Genomic DNA, 25,303 nt, shown 5'->3' on the forward strand with positions numbered 1-25,303 from the left:
ATCTCTCCACTTTATCTGACCCTGTATGGTTACTGTTGTCTGGTACAGGAAGAAAAAGGACATTCATACCAATGGTTCTAGATATAAATTTGATGACCTCCATGAATAACAAGAAGGCTTTTGATATTCTCAGGCAATCATATACCATACTCTTTTTTTTTTTTTTCCTGAGTCATTCCTTGCAATTCTGAGTAAAAATGTCTTCCCTCTTACTCAGAGTAAATGAGTGCAAAGTCCTTGCAATAGCCTCCAAGATTCTGCTTCATTTCTGAACTCATCCTCTAAAGCGTTCCCTCTTTACACACTCTGATCCAGAAAATCAGACCTCTCTATTGTTCCTCAAACACACTGCTCCATGCATACTTGATTATTCTGTCAAGCTTGAGTAGCATTCATCAAGATATGTGCTTGATTAACCTCTTCAATCAGGGAAGGCAATGGCACTCCACTCCAGTACTCTTGCCTGGCAAATCCCATGGATGGAAGAGCCTGATAGGCTGCAGTCCATGGGGTCGCTAGGAGTCGGACATGACTGAGGGACTTCACTTGCACTTTTCACTTTCATGCATTGGAGAAGGAAGTGGCAAGCCACTCCAGTGTTCTTGCCTGGAGAATCCCAGGGACGAGGGAGCCTGGTGGGCTGCCCTCTCTGGGGTCGCACAGAGTCGGACATGACTGAAGTGACTTAGCAGCAGCAGCAGCAGCCTCTTCAATTGTGCTGACATTTTGAACACATTTAAGCCTGATCTTGCTATTCAGTTTTGAAAAGTATTCTCTACAGCTAATATGCAGAATTCTAAGATGGTTCCCCAGAGTTCTTTCACCCTTATGTACATTGCCTGTATTATCTCTTCACCTTAAGTGTAGACCAGACTTTTTAATATGATTTTTCTCCTGTGATTGAAGTGAAGCATTAGTAGCTCAGTCTTGTCCAACTCTTTGCGACCCTATGGACTGTAACCAACCAGGCTCCTCTGTCCATGGGGTTAAGTAGATTAAACAGCAGTGGTAAAGGAATTTTGTAGATGTAATTAAATTTCATATCCAGCTAGCATCAGATGAATCACTGGTGGGATTATAGTGTATAGAACCAATCTAATCTTGTGAGCTCTTTAAACCGAGTCTTATCTTTCTCTTTGGGGCTTCCCTGGTGACTCAGGTGGTAAAGAATCTGCCTGCCATCCAGGAGACTTGGGTTTGATCCCTGGGTCTGATCCCTGGGTCATGAAGTTCACCTGGAGTAGAAAATGGAAACCCGTTCCAGTATTCTTGCCTGGAAAATCCCATGGACAGAGAAGACTGGCAAGCTACAGTCCATGGGGTCCCAAAGAGTCAGACACAATTAGCAACTAATGCTTTCATTTTCAATCTTTCTTTGAAGAGAGAGATTTGAAACCATAGATAATCTAGTGAAACTAAAGAACACTTCCACGTTGTAGAAAAAGATATTTGGACCTAAAGTCCTCACTCTTAAAAATTGCGAGAACTGAACTAGGCCAATAATTAATGAGCTTGGAAGAGAAACTAAGTTTCAAATGACACTGCAGTCCAACCAACACCTTGGATGTAGTCTTCTATGACTGAGATCAGATGACCCAGCTAAGCCATATTCACAATCAAAATGTTTGTGCTGTTTTTAGCCACTAAATTTATGGTATTTTGTTATTTGTCAACAGAAAACTAATACAGTATCACTTTCATTTCTCCTTAATTTCATATAGTCTTCCATAGCACTTAACACATTTACCACACTGAGTTTTGACTTCATGAATAATTTGGCCCAAAATTATTTCTAAGTAGAATGAATTTCTAAGTAGATGAAAGTTCTATAATAACTTATTTTCCAATTATATTGGATTATGATAACAGAATATAGTACACACCATCTTTAAATATTTGGTTTAAGTTTTTTTTTTTTTTCCTAGCAAAGGGTATCACTAATTTTTGTAAGTGTATCATGCACAGTGAGAAAATATAACATATGGATGGTAGATTTTTGTGTTTTTTTGTTTGTTTGTTTGTTTTGGATTGGCTTGTTTTGTTTCTCCTCTGTACTGAAGCCTTTTTTGTGTGTTAATGTAAGATGATAAAATAGCTTTTTCTTTGATTTTTTGTGTATGTGAAATCAAATTAGTAACATTTTTTTCAACTATAATTACTAATCACTTAAACCTACTTTTCTGTGAGGTAATTCTCTGTTACTATTGCGAACTGAGTCAGGCTATACACCCATATAGAAAAATTTAAGCTTATGGAATCAGGAGACAACTAAGATTATTTGTCCAATAACTTCCCAATTCTGGCTGCACATTGAAGTAACCATCTGAATCATATCTCTGTGTGTGTGTCAATTCAGGATTTGCTCCAGATAACTCTGGGTGAAGATTGAGAATCAGTGAAATAACCAACCTCCTATATATAACAGTTCAGGAAACTGAGATATTTAGAGATTAAAATTTCACTCACTGTTACCCAATAAGTAAAAAGCATATCTATAACTAAAGCTAAATTTCTCTGAAATCACAATAAAATCTGAAGAAATAAAACATGAATATAAAGCTTGATGGTACAGTTCAAGTCTGAAAAGATTTCACTTTACAAGCTAACCTTCTGAAGTTTTTTGTTTCCAAATTAACTGAGTAATATAAATATGCTGGTCCTTGTTCAGCAAGGAGTTAAAATTATTTTCTAGAATTGGCAGGGTGCAAATGAGTGGGTGTGTGTAATTATGCAACATATGGAATTACTGAATCCATTCTTGACTGTGTTACTTTGTATTCCTTGTAATGCTACTCATTACTCTATGTGATTTTAATTGTGTTCTTAGGTGGATATATTAAAGATTAATGATGCATCTAGCTTAAGTCAAGACTTACAGAGATGTGAAAAAAAATAGGGTAGAAGCTATAATATTTAAAGATTTTTCGCTTTCCCTTTGGAGGGACTATATCCTGAGTATTTTATGTGAAAAAAATTAAGTGGTTATAGTCAGTCTCTTAGTGGTGTGTTATTATCCCATATTCTTGCCATATAACTGACATTATAACTCTGCCATCCTACTTGGAAATATATAGTGAGCTGGTGTGCAATGAGAGCCATTATCCGACTCAATAGGTTGGGTTTAATTGAGTAGGGTGTGCACATAATATTTTCATTGCCTTAGTAGGAAAAAATACAGCTCCCTATTTCATATCAAATAAGATGTTAATCTTTTCATAAAGAAATATGAACTTAAGTCACAAGAATTTTTTACATAACTGATTAAAATATATTGACAGGCTTTAGATAAACATGTGGCTACAATTTAACTAATGAAGGGAATCGCTAAATTACTGAGTGGAGATCAGATACTATTTTCATGGGTTAAACAAATTAGGTTGGACTTATAACACCAATAATTATAATGATGATAAATACTTTTATTGCACTGCTTGTAGTGCTGCTAAAATAATGACACCAGCAGCAGAAGCAAATATACCTGGCAAGAATATGCCAGGCATTCTTGTCAGTTGTTTATATACACTTATCAATTTATTTAAATGTTCAATATAATCCTATATAGTAAGTCATCACTATTTTTTATACCCATTTTACAAGATTATGAAAATGTGACACAGGAGATTAAATAACTTTGAAACTGAAAGTGAAGTCACTCAGTGGTGTCCAACTGTTTAGGACCCCATGGACTGTATGTAGCCTACCAGGCTCCTCAGTGCATGGAATTTTCCAGGCAAGAGTACTGGAGTACGTTGCCATTTCCTTCTCCGGGGGATCTTTCCAACCCAGGGATTGAACCGGGGTCTCCTGCATTGCACGCAAATGCTTTACCATCTGAGCCACCAGGGAATCAAGATCATAATCTGGTAAATTGAACATTTGGGACTTAAATAACACATTGAGGCTAAAGAATCTTTAGCAGTGTGTGTGTGTTTACAGTTTAACTGAACTATAATTCATATACCAAAGAGCTCACTCATTTAATTTGTACAAATTCATGTTTTTAGATTATTTACAAAATTTACATATATTGCCACAATTAATTTTAGAACATTTTCATCACCCCCCCCCAAAAGTAACTCCACACCATTTAATAGTCATCTCTCCTTTTCCCCAAACTGTTAGGCTATAAACCATCTCTAATCTAATTTCTGACTCTTAAAACTTTGCTTATTTTGAAATTTCAAATAAATGTTATAATATGTGGTCTTTTGCAACTGTTTTATTTTACTTAGCATAACGTTATCAAGACCCATATATATTGTAGAATAAGTTGGTACTTCACTAATTTTTATTCATGCGTAATATTCCATTGGGCTTCCCAGAAGGGGCTAATGGTAAAGAAACTGTTTACCAATGCAGGGACCGTAAGAAACACAGATTCGATCCCTGGGTCAGGGAGATTTCCTGGAGGAGAACATGAAAATCCACTCCAGTATTCTTGCCTGGAGAATCCCATGGACAGAGGGGCCTGGCAGGCTACAGTCCATGGAGTTGCAGAGTTAGGTATGACTGAAGTGACTGAGCACAATATATTCCATTGTATGAATGTACTATGTCGTATTTATCCATCCATCAGTGTAAAAACATTTGGTTTATTTGCACTTTGACTATGACAAATAATGTTGCTATGAATTAATATTCATAATGCCATAGTCTTTAAAGCCCTAATAATATTGTCTAGCGTTTATATACCATTTAAGTTAGACAGGAGGATTACTTTTCTGAATCATTGTTTTATGGGAAAAAAATGCAATTCAAAGTTGTGGGTGTGACTACAATATGAGACAAGTCACCAAAATTTTGCTATTAACTTTCTTATCTGAAAAGGGGAGATTCTACTTAGCAATTCTATTCAGAATGGTTCCATATGTGGGTAAAGAAGCAACAGTTAGAACTAAACAAGGAAAAACTGACTGCTTCAAAGTTGGGAAAAGAGTACAACAAGGCTATATTTTGTCATTCTGCTTATTTTCCTTCAATGCAGAGTACATCTTGGGAAATGCTAGACTGGATGAATCACAAGCTAGAATCAAGAATGTGGGGAGAAATATCAACAACCTCAGATATGCAGATGATACCACTCTAAAAGCAGAAAGTAAAGAGGAACTAAACAGTTTCTTGATGAAGGTGAAAGAGGAAAGTGTAAAAGCTGTTTTTTTTAAAATATAATATAAATGTATTTATTTCAATTGGAGGCTAATTACTTTAATTACTTTAAATTTAATTACTTTAATTTAACAATTTAATTAATTAATTTAATTTGAGGCTAATTACTTATATGCAGACTACATCATGAGAAACGCTGGACTGGAAGAAACACAAGCTGGAATCAAGATTGCCAGGAGAAATATAAATACTCTCAGATATGCAGATGACACCACCTTTATGGCAGAAAGTGAAGAGGAACTAAAAAGCCTCTTGATGAAGGTGAAAGTGGAGAGTGAAAAAGGTGGCTTAAAGCTCAACATTCAGAAAACAAAGATCATGGCATCCGGTCCCATCACTTCATGGGAAATAGATGGGGAAACAGTGGAAACAGTGTCAGACTTTATTTTTCTGGTTTCCAAAATCACTACAGATGGTGACTGCAGCCATGAAATTAAAAGACGCTTACTCCTTGGAAGGAACGTTATGACCAACCTAGATAGCATATTCAAAAGCAGAGACATTATTTTGCCAACGAAGGTTCGTCTAGTCAAGGCTATGGTTTTTCCTGTGGTCATGTATGGATGTGAGAATTGGACTGTGAAGAGGGCTGAGCGCTGAATAATTGATGCTTTTGAACTGTAGTGTTGGAGAAGACTGTTGAGAGTCCCTTGGACTGCAAGGAGATCCAACCAGTCCATTCTAAAGGAGATTGGCCCTGAGATTTCTTTGGAAGGAATGATGCTAAAGCTGAAACTCCAGTAGTTTGGCCACCTCATGCGAAGAGTTGACTCATTGGAAAAGACTCTGATGCTGGGAGGGATTGGGGGCAAGAGGAGAAGGGGACGACAGAGGATGAGATGGCTGGATGGCATCACTGACTCGATGGACATGAGTCTAAGTGAACTCCGGGAGTTGGTGATGGACAGGGAGGCCTGGCATGCTGTGATTCATGGGGTCGCAAAGAGTCAGACATGACTGAGAGACTGATCTGATCTGATCTGAATTACTTTACAATATTGTATTGATTTTGCCATACATTTACATGAATCTTTTAAAACTCAACATTTGAAAAACTAAGATCATGGCATCTGGTCCCATTACTTCATAGAAAATAGAAGGAGAAAAAGAAGAAGCAGTGGGAGATTTTCTTTTCTTGGAGTCTAAAATTAATGCAGACGGTGACTGCAGCCATAAAATTAAAAGACATTGGCTCCTTTGAAGGAAAGCTATGACACAGCATATGAAAAAGCAGAGACATCACTTTGCTGACAAAAGTCCCTGTAGTCAAAGCTATGGTTTTTCCAATGGTCATATACGGATGTGAGAGTTAGACAGTACAGAAGACTGAGCAGCAGAGATGATGTTTTTGAATTTGGGTGCTGGAGAAGACTCTTGAAGACATCAAGGCAATCAAATGAGTCAATTCTAAAGAAAATCAACCCTAAATCTTCTTTGGAAAGCCAGTTGCTGAAACTGTGATACTTTGATCACCTGAGTGAAGAACCAACTCATTGGAAAAGACACTGATGATGGGAAGGATTGAAGGCACAAAGATAAAATGATGTGAGAAGAAAAGATGGTTATATAGCATCACTTACACAATGGACATGAATCTGAGCAGACCCTGGGAGATAGTAGAGGACAGAAGAGCCTGGAGTGCTACAGTCCATTAGGTCTTAAAGAGTTGAACACAACTTAACAACTGAACAACAACAGAAAGGTTCTAACTTTACAGAAAATTGACTAAGTTTTATAATTTTTTTCTCCATAAACCTGTACAGAGTCTAGAATATATTGGATGCTCAATGAATTTTTGCTAAATAAAAAAAATTATTAATGGAAAATATGTTTACTAGCATAAATAAATTAATTTGCTCATCAAGAATTAATAAATACTCTTCAATTTCATCCTCTTCTGGATGATATGCTACCCCCCTCTCTGCCATTAGACTTTATAGAAGACACCAAAGACCATAGGCTAGCTATAGAAACTACACCTATCACATATAGAAGCATTATCTTTTGAAGATGCCCTTTCCCTGAAGTGAGCAAGTTAGGAACTCTATGATGGCAAGTATCTGAGTGACTTGAGTTTTCTATATAACATTTGAATTTGTTCTGATCACACGGACCACAGCCTTGTCTAATTAAATGAAACTAAGTCATGCTGTGTAGGACCACCCAAGACAGACTGGTTATGGTGGAGAGGTCTGACAAAATGTGGTCCACTGGAGAAGGGAAAGGCAAACCACTTCAGAATTCTTGCCTTGAGAACCCCATGACCAGTATGAAAAAGCAACATGATAGGATACTTAAAGAGGAACTCCCCAGGTGAGTAAATGCCCAATATGCTACTGGAGATCAGTGGAGAAATAACTCCAGAAGGAAAGAAGGGAAGGAGCCAAAGCAAAAACAATACCCAACTGTGGATGTGACTGGTGATAGAAGTAAGATCGGATGCTGTAAAGAGCAATATTGCATAGGAAACTGGAATGAATGAATCAAGGCAAATTGGAAGTGGTCAAACAAGAGATGGCAAGAGTGAATGCTGACATTCTAGGAATCAGCGAACTAAAATCAACTGGAATGGGTAAATTTAACTCAGATGACCATTATATCTACTACTGTGGGCAAGAATCTTTTAGAAGAAATGGAGTAGCCATCATGGTCAACAAAAGAGTCTGAAATGCAGTACTTGGATGCAATCTCAAAAGCAACAGAATGATCTCTGTTCATTTTCAAGGCAAGCGATTCAAAATCATGGTAATCCAAGCCTATGTCCCAACCAGTAATGCTGAAGAAGCTGAAGTTGAACGGTTCTATAGAGACCTACAAGACTTTCAGAACTAACACCAACAAAAAGATGTCCTTTTCATTATAGGGGACTGGAATGAAAAAGTAGGAAGTCAAGAAACATCTGGAATAACAGGAAAATTTGGCCTTGGAGTACGGAATGAAGCAAGGCAAAGGCTAATAGAGTTTTGCCAAGAGAACGCACAGGTAATAGCAAACAACCTCTTCCAACAACACAAGAGAAGACTCTACACATGGACATCACCAGATGGCCAACACAAAAGTTAGATTCATTATATTCTTTGCAGCCAAAGATGGAGAAGCTCTATACAGTCAGCAAAAACAAGACTGGGAGCTGACTGTGTCTCAGATCATGAACCTCTTATTGCCAAATTCAGACTGAAATTGAAGAAAGTAGGGAAAACCACTAGATCATTCAGGTATGACATAAATCAAATCCCTTATGATTATACAGTGGAAGTGAGAAATAGATTTAAGGTACTAGATCTGATAGACAGAGTGCCAGATGAACTATGGATGAGGATTTGTGATATTGTACAGAAGACAGGGATCAAGACAATCCCCATGGAAAAGAAATGCAAAAAAGCAAAATAGCTGTCTGGGGAAGCCTTAAAAATAGCTGTGAAAAGAAGAGAAGTGAAAAGCAAAGGAGAAAAGGAAAGATATAAGCATCTGAATGCAGAGTTTCAAAGAATAGCAAGAAGAGATAAGAAAGCCTTCCTCAGTGGTCAATGCAAAGAAATAGAGGAACACAACAGAATGGGAAAGACTAGAGATCACTTCAAGAAAATCAGAGATAACCAGGGAACATTTTTGCAAAGATGGGCTCGATAAAGAACAGACATGGTACGGACCTGACAGAAGCAGAAGATATTAAGAAGAGGTGGCAAGAATACACAAAGAACTGTACAGAAAAGAGCTTCATGACCCAGATAATCACGATGGTGTGATCACTCATCTAGAGCCAGACATCCTGGAATGTGAAGTCAAATGGGTCTCAGAAAGCATCACTATGAACAAAGCTAGTGGAGGTGATGGAATTCCAGTTGAGCTATTTCAAATCCTGAAATATGATTCTGTGAAAGTGCTCCACTCAATATGCCAGCAAATTTGGAAAACTCATCTGTGGCCACAAGACTGGAAAAGGTTGGTTTTCATTTGAATACCAAAGAAAGGCAATGCCAAAGAATGCTAAAACTACTGCACAATTGCACTCATCTCACATGCTAGTATGCTCAAAATTCTCCCAGCCAGGCTTCAGCAAATGTGAACCATGAACTTTGAGATGTTCAAGCTGGTCTTAGAAAAGCAGAAGAACCAGAGATCAAATTGCCAACATCTGCTGGATCATTGAAAAAGCAAGAGAGTTCCAGGAAAACATCTGTTTCTGCTTTATTGACTATGCCAAAGCCTTTGACTGTGTGGATCACAATAAACTGTGGGAAATTATGAAAGAGATGGGAATACCAGACCACCTGACCTGCCTCTTGAGAAAGCTGTATGCAGGTCAGGAAGCAACAGTTAGAACTGGAAATGGAACAACAGACTGGTTCCAAATATGAAAATGAGTATGTCAAGGCTGTATATTGTCACCCTGCTTATTTAACTTATACTCAGAGTACATCATGAGAAATGCTGGGCTGGAAGAAGCACAAGCTGGAATCAAGATTGCTGGGAGAAATATCAATAACCTCAGATATGTATATGTCATCACCTTTATGGCAGAAAGTGAAGAAGAACTAAAAAGCCTCTTGAAGAAAATAAAAGAGGAGAGTCAAAAAGTTGGCTTAAAGCTCAGTATTCAGAAAACTAAGATCATGGCAACTGGCCCCATCACTCCATAAAAAATAGATGGGGAAACAGTGGAAATAGTGCCAGACTTTATTTCTTGGGGGTCCAAAATCACTGCAGATGGTGATTGCAGCCATGAAATTAAAAGACGCTTACTCCTTGGAAGGAAAGTTATGATCAACCTAGACAGCATATTAAAAGGCAGAGACATTACTTTGCCAACAAAGGTCCGTCTAGTCAAGGCTATGGTTTTTCCAGTAGTCATGTATGGATGTGTGAGTTGGACTATAAAGAAAGCTGAGAGCCGGATAATTGATGCTTTTGAACTGCAGTGCTCTAGAAGACTCTTGAGAGTCCATTGGACATGGACATCCTAAAGGAGATCAGTCCTGGGTGTTCATCAGAATGACTGATACTGAAGCTGAAACTTTGGTCATCTCATGCGAAGAGTTGACTCATTGGTAAAGACCCTGATGCTGGGAGGGATTTGGGGCAGGAGGAGAAGGGGTTGACAGAGGATGAAATGGCTGTATTGTATCACCAACTCAATGGACATGAGTTTAGGTTAACTCCGGGAGTTAGTAATGGTAGGGAGGCCTGGCATGCTGTGATTCATGGGATCACAAATAGTCGGACACACCTGAGTGACTGAACTGAACTGTACTGAAGAGGGTTTGCAATGCTTCAGATTGTCCTCCACTTAGGACTATAGACTTCCAATGGACTCATCCATTTCCGTACCAGATGGGCATTGTTCAGACAGGGTGTTAGAAACTCGACCTGATCCTAGAATTTGTCTAAGACTCCAAATTCCAGTTTCCTATGGCTATGGGTGGACTTGGGCATCTATACACTCAGTAACATTATAAAAGAGATCTCACCTTGGTTTCTGATGGAACATTTCAGTTTTCTGCTGCCTCTTTAACTTTTTTTCCTTTCCTGTAGCCCAGATCCCTTGCTTGAATCTGTGATAGTTTCCTAGATCTTATCACCTTCATTTCTCTGAAAATATTTCTAGGACTTTCTCTTTCCCACACACTAAATGAAACTAAGACCTTCTCTTTTCATGACACCATGCCCTCTGCTGCTTTATATTTGCCTTCACTCCTGGGGAGTCCTCCTGCCATTTCACCAGACAAGAAAAGATTAGACAAAGTTGGCATGCATCATGCAACTTCTCTTCTCCGGAAGAGTGTATTCTACACTTGTGTTAACTTTAATCTGTTCCCACTCATTCCTGAGCGAACTGCTTCTCTTCCATGTTATGTGATTGAAGTTCTGCCATTCTTCCCAGCTGAGTCAGAACAAATGTTCTTACATTTTTTCTTTATTTCCAATAAAATGGATGGATGAAATGCTCACTCATATTCAAGAGTCTATTCCAAAATATATTTTATATTCCATAAGACATATCTAAAAATTAACTAGCTGGATTTTTAGGCTATTTCACTATATTATCAATAAGTACTCTTATTTGTTCATATATTTGCCACAAAAAATATTATTTTTTAAGAAAATAGCATTAAATGTTATATTATATTTAATATCCCATATTTGACAGTGAAACATTATCTCAAACTTGAGAAATTTATCCTGAGCATTCTTCTTAAGAGTACTGGTAATATCATCAGTAGTTACTTTTGCAAATATAAAAAATTCTATTTAAATCAAATAAATTATTTTCTTTTTACCTATGTGATTTTCAACTCTTGGAGTCTCATATTCCTCATCAGAAAGAGAGGAAAACAAATAAACAGATAAACAAACTTAAAATGAGTTAATGTGACAATTGAAGTGAGTGCATGTAACTAGCATAATTTTTGAAAATAAATAGCATCCAACCTGTATCATTAATATATGAGGGTATTTTATTAAGATATAAATTACAGCATTATTTTCTAACTCAGTGTTACTCAGTAGAAAGTGTCAAGTGAGAATTATTTACTTAAAAATTTTAATTTAATTTTAAACTACTCACCTCCAGTCATTTGCATACTCCTTCTTTCAAAAGAACAAAATACAAACAATGCTTATATATTGTGCTCTGAAAGTGATGTTCCAGGTGGTACTGTTTTTTAGTTGCTTTATTTTTTTTCCTGCCCTCTTGTAAGATATAAAGCCTGCCCTTCTATAATGTCTGTAGATTATTAATTTAAAACTGATTTATTCACACTGTTCAAAGTTCTGTGCCTTACAAATGTACACAATAAACTTTAAGTCTACCTGGTGATATTTTCAATGCAATCTTCATAACGATATAAAGAAAAAGAAGCAAGCCAAGCAGGCAGAAGTTCTATGGGAAAGAAATCAAAAGCAGCCTTTCTAAGCTCTGACAGGTTTCAGCATATATCTCACAGCTCTTGTTGTTATTTTGAAGCAGCATGGTGCCAAAATATGCTTCCAATTTTTGAAAAGCTACTATGCAGAAATATATTGAACTAATGGCATAGAAGATTTGTATCTCACTGTACACACTCTGTTCTCCTTGGCTGTTAAGCGGTGCTAAAACTCCAGGTTTGTATATTTTTCAAATAAATTGACAGAGCTATTGTGGCAATGGGATTTGACAGAACAACACATTCATTACTTTGCTGATTCAAGTTGCATTGTTGTGCTAAGCTGGTTTTCTTGAACTCTTTCACTGAGTCAGTAAGATTATAAAGTCAATAGAAATAACCAAATAAAGATGGTTTAGTGTATTCAAAAAGGCTAAAAAAATAATCTCATATGCATTTTTTTCTTTTTTTTCTCTCAAGATAGAGATGCCTATGTTCAAAACTGCTATTGACTAGCCAAAAGTACAGATTTGTCACCCTGGGTTCCTTCCTCCTGCGATGTTATTAGATCTTCAGAAGGCTTTCTGACCTTCTCACTTGATTCAGTCTTTATTTTCAAGTGTTAGAAATACAAGTTTCTCAGGGTTACTTCTAAAGTAGCAAAGCCAGATTAACAAACTCCCAAGAATTTAAGGGGGATATAAATGTTGACTGGTTTCAGCACTTTGATATTTTAATTTTTTCTCTTTGATTTCTTGAGTCTATATTACAAAGAGAAGTCATCTTGAAACTGGTCATGCAGTGCTCTCATCAGCTTCATAGTGATTCTTTTCAGCACAGTTAAACTTCAGTTCCAGAGTCAATTTGTTCCCATTTCTCAAGGAAATGGGAATATTTCAGAAGACTTATGGCAGTTTATGTTTGGAGAAGGCAATGGCACCCCACTCCAGTACTCTTGCCTGGAAAATCCCATGGATGGAGGAGCCTGGAAGGCTGCAGTCCATGGGGTCTCTGAAGGTCGGAAGTGACTGAACGACTTCACTTTTGCTTTTCACTTTCATGCATTGGAGAAGGAAATGGCAACCCACTCCAGTGTTCTTGCCTGGAGAATCCCAGGGATGGGGAAGCCTAGTGGGCTGCTGTCTACGAGGTCACACAGAATCAGACACGACTGAAGTGACTTAGCAATAGCAATGGCAGTTTATGTTATAGCTGCAATGCACGAGACCCCAGTTTGATTCCTGGATCAGAAAGATCCGCTGGAGAAGGGATAGGCTACCTACTCCAGTATTCTTGGGCTTCCTTTGTGGCTCAGCTTGTGAAGAATCCACCTGCATTTCAGGAGACCTGGATTCAGTCCCTGAGTTGGGAAGATCCCCTGTAGAAGGGAAAGGCTGCCCACCTCAGTATTCTGGCCTGAAGAATTCCATGGACTCTATAGTCCATGGGGTCATAAAAAGTCAGACACGACTGAGTGACTTTGACTTACTTACTTATGTTATGGCTACAATGTGTTATAGTTGTATTATATGGCTACAATGTATTATAGTTGTATATAATCATCATGTATTATAGTTGACCTCTCTACCTGGTGGGGGTTTTAGTATCTAAACAACAGCTCAAAGGATATGGCTCAGAATATTATCTACAGTCCATGAGGAGGAACTAAATTTCCTTGATTTTATTTAATGATTAAACTATTTTGGAGCTTCCCAGATGGCTCAGTCAGTAAAGAATCTGCCTGCAATGCAGGTGAACTGGGTTCAATCCCTGGGTCAGGAGGATCCCCTGGAGAAGGGAATGACAACCCACTCCAGTATTCTTGCCTGGAGAATTCCATGAAGAGAGGAGCCTGGTGGCCTACAGTGCATGAGGTCACAAAGAGTCAGACAGACTGAGCAATTAACACTGATTTTTTCACTTTAATTATTATTTTCTCCTATTTGACTGCTTTTTATTTGTCCCTGCTCTTTTTCACTTCTCTGATTAAATGTATTCCTTAACTGAGTTTTTTTTTTTTCTTTTCCACAGAGAAGATGTAAGCAGAGGACATGGGTGGGGGTGTCCTGGGAAGACCCTATCGGTCCTGCTCCATTTCATCATTAGTCTATCTGTTTTTTCCCAGAGAAGGCTGAGGAGATGAGAATAGGCTATTAAGTGACATCCCACATTTAATCCTTATCTCTTCAAAAACAATTTGCAATGTAAGCACCTCATCTAATGTGGCTAAAAAGTTCATATCATGATGGTGTGTTTGTGTGTTTGCTCATGAAGTGAGGTGAAGTGAAAGTCATTCAGTCATGTCCAACTCTTTGCGACCCCATGGACTATAGAGTCCATGGAATTCTCCAGGCTGGAAAACTGGAGTGGGTAGCCTTTCCCCTCTCCAGGGGATCTTCCCAACCCAGGGATGGAACCCAGGTCTCCCACATTGCAGGTGGATTCTTTACCAGCTGAGCCACAAGGGAAGCTCAACATTCATATCATGATGGTGTGTGTGTTTGCTCATACTTTCTTTGAAAGTTAACATGAGCAAAATTCAATAAACCTAGGTTAGAGACATGAAATATCTGCTTCTTTTAAGAAAAGAATAATCAGTTCACTGAAAAAGATTTGTCTGTGTTAGTTGCTCAGTTGTGTCTGACTCTTTGTGACCCCACGGATTGCAGCTCAACAAATTCCCCTGTCCATGGGATTGCCAAGCAAGAATACTGAAGTGGGCTGCCATTCAGTTCACCAGAGGATCTTCCTGACTAGGGATTCAACCCAGGCATCTGGCATTATAGGCAGACTCTTTACAGTATGAGCTACAGAGAAGTCCCTTATTTATGTAAAGTGCACAATTAATGGAACTAAGGTAACAAATATAAGCAAGAATATTCCAGAAAAAAGAACACAATTTCCTTCCAGTTATAAAGAATATTAAAACAAATCCACAAAGCAAATTGGCTGAGATATGCTGCTCAGCAATTAGGAAAATCACTTCTATTTCCAGCAAACAGCTGTGCAGTATTTGGAATATATTTAAACACTCTAAGCTTCTGTCTCCTCATCTGAAAATTGTTATTAATAATTATATATATCACATGATATTGTTATAAGGATCTATAAGTTAAAAGGACTTCAGCTCAGTTCAGTCACTCAGTCGAGTCCAACTGTTTGTGGTCCCATGAACTGCAGCACTCCAGGCCTCCCTGTCCATCACTACGCCCAGAGTTTACCCAAACTCATGACCATTGAGTCAGTGATGCCTTCCAATCATCTTGTCCTCTCTTGTTGCCTACTCCTCCTGCCCTCAATCCTTCCCAGCATCAGAGTCTTTTCAAATGAGTCAGCTCTTCACATCAGGTGGCCAAAACATTAGAGTTTCAGTTTCAACATCAGACCTTCTAATGACTACCCAGGACTGATCTCCTTCAGAATGGACTGGTTGGATCTCCTTGCAGTCCAAGGGACTCTCTTATGAGTCTTCTCCAACACCACAGTTCAAAAGCACCAAATCTCAGGTGCTTAGCTTTCTTTATAGTCTAACTCTCGCATAAATACATGACCACTGGAAAAACTATAGCCTTGACTAGACGGAACTTTGGTAACAAAATAATGTCTCTGCTTCTTAATATGCTATCTAGGTTGGTCATAACTTTCCTTCCAAGGAGTAAGCATCTTTTCATTTCATGGCTGCAGTCACCATTGGCAGTGATTTTGGAGCCCCCCAAAATAAAGTCTGACACTGTTTCCACTGTTTTCCAATCTATTTCCCATGAAGTGATGGGACCGGATGCCATGATCTTAGTTTTCTGAATGTTGAGTTTTAAGCCAACTTTTTCACTCTCCTCTTTCACATTCATTAAGAGGCTCTTTAGTTCTTCTTCACTTTCTGCCATAAGGGTGGTGCCATCTGCATATCTGAGGTTATTGATATTTCTCTCAGCAATCTTGATTCCAGCTTGTGCTTCTTCCAGCCCAGCATTTCTCATGATGTACTCTGAGTATAAGTTAAATAAGCAGGGTGACAATATACAGCCTTGACATACTCCTTTCCTGATTTGGAACCAGTCTGTTGTTCCATGTCCAGTTCTAACTGTTGCTTCCTGACCTGCATACAGGTTTCTCAAGAGGCAGGTCAGGTGGTCTGGTATTCCCATCTCTTTCAGAATTTTCCACAGTTTATTGTGATCCACACAGTCAAAAGCTTTGGCATAATCAATAAAGCAGAAATAGATGCTTTTCTGGAACTCTCTTGCTTTTTCAATGATCCAGCAGATGTTGGCAATTCTATCTCTGGTTCCTCTGACTTTTCTAAAACCAGCTTGAACATCTAGAAGTTCATGGTTCACATTTGCTGAAGCTTGGCTTGGAGAATTTTGAGCATTATTTTACTAGTGTGTGAGATGAGTGCAATTGTGCAGTAGTTTGAGGATTCTTTGGCATTTCTTTCCTTTGGTATGGAATGAAAACTGACTCTTCCAGTCCTGTGGCACCTGCTGAGTTTTCCAAACTTGCTGACATATTCCGTGCAGCACTTGCACAGCATTATCTTTTAGGATTTAAAGTAGCTCAACTGGAATTCCATCACCTCCACTAGCTTTGTTCTTAGTGATGCTTCCTAAAGCCCATTTGACTTCACATTCCAGGATGTCTGACTCTACGTAAGTGATCACACCATTGTGATTATCTGGGTCATGAAAAATTTTTTTTTTGTACAGTTCTCCTGTGTATTTTTGCCACCTCTTCTTAATATCGTCTGCTTCTGTTAGGTCCATACAATTTCTGTCCTTTATTGAACCCATCTTTGCATGAAATGTTCCCTTGGTATCTCTAATTTTCTTGAAGAAATCTCTAGTCTTTCCCATTCTATTGTTTTCCTCTATTTCTTTGCATTGATCACTGAGAAAGGGTTTCTTATCTCTCCTTGCTATTCTCTGTAACTCTGCGTTCAAATGAGTATATCTTCCCTTTTCTCCTTTGCTTTCACTTCTCTTCTTTGCACAGCTATTTGTAAGGCCTCTTCAGACAGCCATTTTGCTTTTTTGCATTTCTTTTTCTTGGGTATGGTCTTGCTCCCTGTCTCCTGTACAGTGTCATGAACCTCTGTCCATTAATCATAAGGGATTTGATTTAGGTTATACCTGAATGGTCTAGTGATCTTCCCCACTTTCTTCAATTTAAGTCTGATTTTGGCAATAATGAGTTCATAATCTGAGCCACAGTAAGCTCCTGGTCTGGTTTTTTGCTGACTATATAGAGCTTCTTCATCTTTGGCTGCAAAGAACATAATCAATCTGATTTTGGTGTTGGCCATCTGGTGATGTCCATGTGTAGAGTCTTTTCTTGTGTTTTTGGAAGAGGGTGTTTGCTATGACCAGTGCATTCTCTTGGCAAAAGTCTATTAGCCTTTGCCCTGCTTCATTCTGTACTCCAAGGCCAAATTTGCCTGTTAGTCTAGGTGTTTCTTGGCTTCCTATTTTTGCTTTCCAGTACCCTATAATGAAAAGGACATCTTTCTTAGGTATTAGTTTTAAAAGATCTTGTAGGTCTTCATAGAACCATTCACCTTCAGCTTCTTCAGCATTGCTGCTCAGGGCGTAGACTTGGATTCCTGTGATATTAAATGGTTTGCTTTGGAAATGAACAGATATCATTCTGTCAGTTTGAATATTGCATCCAAGTACTACATTTTGGACTCTTTTTACTATGATGGCTACTCTATTTCTTCTAAGGGATTCTTGCCCACAGCAGTAGATACAATGGTCATCTGAGTTAAATTCATCCATTCCAGTCCATTTTAGTTCGCTGATTCCTAGAATGTTGACGTTCACACTTGCCAGCTTCTATTTGACAGTTTTCAATTTGCCTTGATTCATGGACCTAATATTCCAAGTCCCTATGCAATATTGCTCTTTACAGCATTGGACCTTGCTTCCATCACCGGTCCCATCCACTACTGGGTGCTGTTGTTGCTTTGGCTCCATCCCTTCATTCTTTCTGGAGTTATTTCTCCACTGATCTCCATTAGCATATTGAGCACCTACCGACCTGGGAATATTCTTACCTTGAGAACCCCATGAACAGTATGAAAAATAAAAATCTTACAGGTGGAAGAATCTGCCTGCCAATGCAGGAAACACAGAAGGCACAGTTTCCTTGACCAGGAAAAGCCCTTGGAAAGGGAAATGGCAACTCACTCCAGTATTCTTGCTTGGAAAATTCCATGGACAGAGTTGCCTGGTGAGCTACAGTCCACAGGGTTGCCAACAGCCAGACACAAGTGCACATAAGGTAAAAGATGTAAGTAGTTTTGTTGTTGTTGTTTGGTCTTTAAGTGTCTGAATCTTTCATGATCCTATGGACTGTAGCCTGCCAGGCTCCTCTGTCCATGGGATTTCCCAGGCAAGAATACCGGAGTGGGTTGCCACATCCTTCTTCAGAGAATCCTCCTGAGCCTATGATCAAACCTGCTTCACCTGCAGTGGTAAGCAGCTTCTTTACCACTGAGCCACCAGGAAAAACTTTAAATATTTTAGCTTAATGTTTTATGAATATTATGTAATCAAACAAGGTCATAAGTTAAATATCTCATGATATTCTTCATATATAAAATTCCAACTATAAGGCTTCCCTGGTGGTTGGTGGTCCAGTGGTTAAAAATCTGCCTTGCAATTCAAGTGATGTGGGTTTGATCCTTGGCTGTGTAACCAGGATCCCACATGCTCCAGGGCAATTAAGCCCATGTGCCACAACTACGGAGCATATGTGCCACAACTACTGAAGCCCAAATGCTCTAGAGCCTATGCTGCACAACAGAAGCCCACATCACAAGAAGCCCTCATGCCACTGCTAGAGAGAAGTCACTGCATGCTGCAACGAAGACTCAGCACAACCAAACTGAGGAAACCAGAAGGGAAAGAGACACGTGTACCCCAATGTTCATTGCAGCACTGTTTATAATAGCCAGGACATGGAAGCAACCTAGATGCCCATCAGCCGATGAATGGATAAGAAAGCTGTGGTACATATACACAATGGAGTATTACTCAGCCATTAAAAAGATTACATTTGAATCAGTTCTAATGAGATGGATGAAACTGGAACCTATTATACAGAGTGAAGTAAGCCAGAAAGAAAAACACCAATACAGTATACTAATGCATATATATGGAATTTAGAAAGATGGTAGCAATAACCCTGTGTACAAGACAGCAAAAGAGACACTGATGTATAGATCAGTCTTATGGACTCTGTGGGAGAGGGAGAGGGTGGGGAGATTTGGGAGAATGGCATTGAAACATGTATAGTATCATGTATGAAACGAGTCGCCAGTCCAGGTTCGATGCACGATACTGGATACTTGGGGCTGGTGCAATGGGATGACCCAGAGGGAGGGTATGGGGAGGGAGGAGGGAGGAGGGTTCAGGATGGGGAACACAGGTATACCTGTGGTGGATTCATTTTGATATTTGGCAAAACTAATACAATATTGTAAATTAAAAAAAAAAAAAGAACCTGGAAAAGTTAAAAAAAAGAAAATAAAAGAAATTCATGAAATAGAAAAAAAAAAAAAAAAAAATAAAAATACCAATTGTATTATAAAAACAATTGGCTAAAACTCAGAGGCAAAATTTTTTATCACACTTTCAATAAAAGTAGGTTTTAAGTAATTGCCTAAATAGATAAATGTAAAATGTGTATGTTAATAAAACCGATTTTGATACTGATGCTTTAAATTATGTAAAAGGAAAAAGAATCTCAGTTGTTTAAGGAGTAGTAATATTAGAACTATTAATTAATACTTTCTTCATATTTATCTTGTGTCAGACAATGTGGAAAGTGCTTTATAAGAACTTAACCCTATAATTTTCTTCACAACCCAATTGGCTACTGTTATTGAAAGGAAAATGAGAAACAGAATTTGTTCAAGGTCACATATTTATATGGCTGCAAACAGATTGAATGCAGAAAGTCTGATGCCAGAGTCTGTGTCCTTCGTGGGCTATACTATCTCTCAATATAAAAGAAATGAAAGCACAATTGCTTGGGTAAAATGAGCCATGTTAATATTTGCTGCAGTTATTTTACATGAAAATTTTCAATGGAAATTTGTGAGTAAAATATTATTGTGACTAACATTTAAGAATATAAAGTAATTGATCATTAAAACATGGTGAAGAATTTTTAAAAGTTAATGATATTATCCCAAATTAGAACAAAAAGCTCCGATTAGACAAATAGACATTTTAAGTGCAAGAAAGGCAGACAGAGTATGGAAGAATGACTAACACTCAGCTGTAAAATCACTAATTAGTGATTGTTATGAAATTACTAATTCAATTTTAAAAAGAATATACTTTTATGGCATCATAATTTATATAAATTTTATTCAAAATATTGTCATTTTGACTTAGCAATTTAACATATGTGACAATATATAAGTTATAAAGATGTTGAGCAGTTCTTTGGATTCTGCTCAGTATGAAAATAGATAGGAGGGATTTTAAAAATTGAAAAACATATGATCGGTATGATTATATGAATATTGAAATAACTAAAAATATAAATTTGAAGTAGAGCATAAAACATAGCATTACTAGAACACAGTGGTGCTACAATATAGAAAAACGTATCTACAAATATGTAAAGTTATTAAAGCTTTTGCTTTGCAAAATAGAAATTCCTGAAATTGTACAAGGCTAATAATTATTAAGACTTTTTTTCTCCATATTACTTACCAATATAGAATGAAGAAAGTTTTCCAATAGATTCAGATTCAGCTCAGATTCAGATCAGTCGCTCAGTTGTGTCCGATTCTTTGTGACCCCATGAATCGCAGCACACCAGGCCTCCCTGTCCATCACCAACTCCAGGAGTTCACTGAAACTCATGTCCATCAAGTCAGTGATGCCATCCAGCCATCTCATCCTCTATCGTCCCCTTCTCCTCTTGCCCCCAATCCCTCCCAGCATCAGAGTCTTTTCCAATGAGTCAACTCTTCGCATGAGGTGGCCAAAGTACTGGAGTTTCAGCTTTAGCATCATTCCTTCCAAAGAAATCCCAGGGCTGATCTCCTTCAGAATGGACTGGTTGGATCTCCTTGCAGTCCAAGGGACTCGCAAGAGGCTTCTCCAACACCACAGTTCAAAAGCATCAATTTTTCGGTGCTCAGTCTTCTTCACAGTCCAACTCTCACATCCATACATGACCACAGAAAAAAAACATAGCCTTGATTAGACGAACCTTTGTTGGCAAAGTAATGTCTCTGCTTTTGAATATGCTATCTAGGTTGGTCACAACTTTCCTTCCAATATAAATTGAAGGCATAATGATTAACACTATTGTGTTTATCATTTATCTGCTTTTGTTCTCTGACCAGAGATGCAAATGTCTCGTGACAATTATGGTCACGTGGCTCCCTTGTCAACCATCTTCCATCTAAGGACAAGTTTTGGGACACATTGGTAGGAAACTGCAGAGTAGAAGGACTAACACTCCACAGTATTTCCACCCCCTCTCTTTCTTTGAGAGACATAGGAAAGCCAAATGGCAGCTGAGGGGTCTCCCATGTAGTCCAAGAACCCACTGGGCAGGTCATTATGAATGAATTATATTCCTGTTGGGTGACTGAATTTTGGGATCTAATAATTTTGGTTTCACTCCAAGATAAAAGTAAACACTATTATTATACATACTACAGGCTAAACTCAACCCTTGATTTTACCGTTACTGTAAAATCAGGAAAGCATGAAGCTAAAACATACAACAGGATTTTCTGTGCATAGTTGGTGTTTTATAGACTGAGTAATAGTGATAAAAAAAGGACACAAGAAATCAAGCTGACAATGGTCTGTATAGTCAAAGCTATGGTTTTCCCAGTAGTCATGTAAGGTTGTGAGAGTTGGACCATAAAGAAGGCTGAGCACTGAATAATTGATGCCATCAAACAGTGGAGCTGGGGAAGACTCTTGAAAGTCCCTTGTACAGCAAGGAAATCAAACCAGTCAATTATAAAGGAAATCAACATTGAATATTCATTGGAATGACTGATGCTGAAGCTCCAACACGCTGGCCACCTGACATGAAGAGTCAACTCACTGGAAAATGACCCTGGTGCTGGGAAAGACAGAGGGCAAGAGGCAAAGGCGGTGACAGTGGATGAGATGGTTTGATGGCATCACTGCTTCAATGGACATGAGTTTGAGCAGTCCACATGGTCACAAAGTGTCAGAAACAACTTACCAACTGAGCAATGGCAACAACAAAATCAAGTATCCATCATTTTATTGAAAACTGCAGTTCTACAATTTTAATTTTAGTTCATGATGTAACCCTGTAGTGGAAGAATTATTTATTTAGCTGCACCAGGTCTTAGTTGTGGTATGCGGGATCATTTTTTAATTATTGTTGTTTAATAGTTGTGGCATTCTGAAACTTTAGTTGTGGCAGGAGAGATCCAGTTTCAGAGAAGTGATAGGACCCAGGCCCCCATCACTGAGAGGATAGTCTTAGCCACTAAACCACAAGAAATTAAGCTACAACAGTAGTTCCGATAAACGTTTCCATTTTTTTTTTATTTTTTTACATTCAGAAACACATATAGAGATGCAAAGTTTTGAAAACACTTAAAACCATGGAGTAAAGTAAATAAAACTGGGGGAAAAAAGTAAAAATGACAATTTTTTCTAAAGCAATAATTATTCAAATTTGTTCATGTAGTTAAACAATAGAAAGGGAAAGACTGGAGATCTCTTCAAGAAAATTAGAGATACCAAGTGAAGAGCAAAGATGGGCACAATAAAGGACAGAAATGGTATGGATCTAACTGAAGCAAAAGATATTAAGAAGACATGGCAAGAACACACAGAAGAACTATATGAAAAAGATCTTCATGACTCAGATAATCACGATGGTATGATCACTCATTTAGAGCCAGACATCCTGGAATGAGAAGACAAGTGGGCCTTAGGAAGAATCACTATGAACAAAGCAGGTGGAGGTGATGGAATTCCAGTTGAGCTATTTTAAATCTTAAAATATGATGCTATGAAAGTGCTGCACTCAATATGTCAACAAATTTGGAAAACTCAACAGTGGTTTACAGGACTGGAAAAGGTAAGTTTTCATTCCAATCTCAAAGGCAATGTCAGAGAATGCTCAAACTACCACACTATTGCACTTATCTCACACGCTAGTAAAGTAATGCTCAAAATTCTTTAAGCCAGGCTTCAACAGTATGTGAATCGTGAACTTCCAGATGTTCAAGCTGGATTTAGAAAAGACAGAGGAACCAGAAATCGAATTGCCAATATCTGTTAGATCATCAAAAAAGCGAGAGAGTTCCAGAAAAATAAATACTTCTGCTTTACTGACTATGCCAAAGCCTTTGACTGTGTTGCTTTCAGTTCAGTTCAATCATTCAGTCGTGTTCGACTCTTTGTGACCCCATGAATCACAGCATGCCAGGCCTCCCTGTTCATCACCAACTCCCAGAGTTCACTCAAACTTACATCCATCAAGTCAGTGATGCCATCCAGCCATCTCATCCTCGTCGTCCCCTTCTCCTCATGCCCCCAATCTCTCCTAGCATCAGAGTCTTTTACCATGAGTCAACTATTCGCATGAGGTGGCCAAAATACTGGAGTTTCAGCTTTAGCATCATTCCTTCCAAAAAATACCCAGGGCTGATCTCCTTTAGAATGGACTGGCTGGATCTCCTTGCAGTCCAAGGGACTCTCAAGAGTCTTCTCCAACACCACAGTTCAAAGCATCAATTCTTCAGTGCTCAGCCTTCTTCACAGTCCAACTCTCACATCCATACATGACCACAGGAAAAACCATAGCCTTGACTAGACGGACCTTTGTTGGCAAAGTAATGTCTCTGCTTTTCAATATGCTATCTAGGTTGGTCATAACTTTCCTTCCAAGGAGTAAGCGTCTTTTAATTTCATGGCTGCAGTCACCATCTGCAGTGATTTTGGGGACCCAAAAAATAAAGTCTGACACTGTTTCCCCTGTTTCCCCATCTATTTCCCATGAAGTGATGGGACCATTTGCCATGATCTTCGTTTTCTGAATGTTGCACTTTAAGCCAACCTTTTCACTTTCCTCTTTCACTTTCATCAAGAGGCTTTTTAGTTCCTCTTCAGTTTCTGCCTTAAGGGTGGTGTAATCTGCATATGTGAGGTTATTGATATTTCTCCCGGCAATCTTGATTCCAGCTTGTGCTTCTTCCAGCCCAGCATTTCTCATGATGTACCCTGCATATAAGTTAAATAAGCAGGATGACAATATACAGCCTTGACAAACTCCTTTTCCTATTTGGAACCAGGCTATTGTTCCATGTCCAGTTCTAAGTGTTGCTTCCTGACCTGCATACAGGTTTCTTAAGAGGCAGGTCAGGTGGTCTGGTATTCCCATCTCTTTCAGAATTTTCCACAGTTTATTGTGATCCACACAGTCAAATGCTTTGGCATAGTCAATAAAGCAGAAGTAGATGCTTTTCTGGAACTCTCTTGCTTTTTCTATGATCCAGCAGATGTTGGCAACTTTATCTCTGGTTCTTCTGCCTTTTCTAGAACCAGCTTGAACATCTTGAGGTTCACAGTTTGTCTATGTGGATCACAACAAACTGTAGAAAACTCTTCAAGAGATGGGAATACCAGACCACCTGACCTGCTTCTTGAGAAATCTGCATGCAAGTCAGGAAGCAACAGTTAGAACTGGATATGGAACAACAGACTGATTCCAAATAGGGAAAGGAGTACTTCATGGCTGTATATTGTCACCCTGCTTGTTTAACTTATATGTAGAGTACATCATGAGAAACATTGGGCTGGATGAGGCACAAGCTGTAATCAAGATTTCAGGGAGAAATATCAATAACTTGTAATATGCAGGTAACACCACCTTTATGGCAGAAAGTGAAGAAGAACTAAAGAACCTCTTGATAAATGTGAAAGTGGATAGTGAAAAACTTGGCTTACAACTCAACATTCAGAAAACAAAGATCATGGCATCTGTCCCCATCACTTCATGGCAAATAGATGGGAAAACAGTGACAGACTTCATTTTTGGGGGCTCCAAAACCATTGCAGATGGTGATTGTAGCCCTGAAATTAAAAGGAGCTTGCTTCTTGGAAGAAAAGTTATGACCAACCTAGATAGTATATTAAAAAGCAGCGACATTACTTTGCCAACAAATGTCCATCTACTCAAAGCTATGTTTTTTCCAGTAGTCATAAATGGATGTTGGATTATAAAGAAAGCTGAGCACCACACAATTG

The sequence above is a fragment of the Bos mutus genome, chromosome 1 (genome assembly GCF_027580195.1).
Source record: "Bos mutus isolate GX-2022 chromosome 1, NWIPB_WYAK_1.1, whole genome shotgun sequence".
In the NCBI taxonomy this organism is placed as follows: domain Eukaryota; kingdom Metazoa; phylum Chordata; class Mammalia; order Artiodactyla; family Bovidae; genus Bos; species Bos mutus.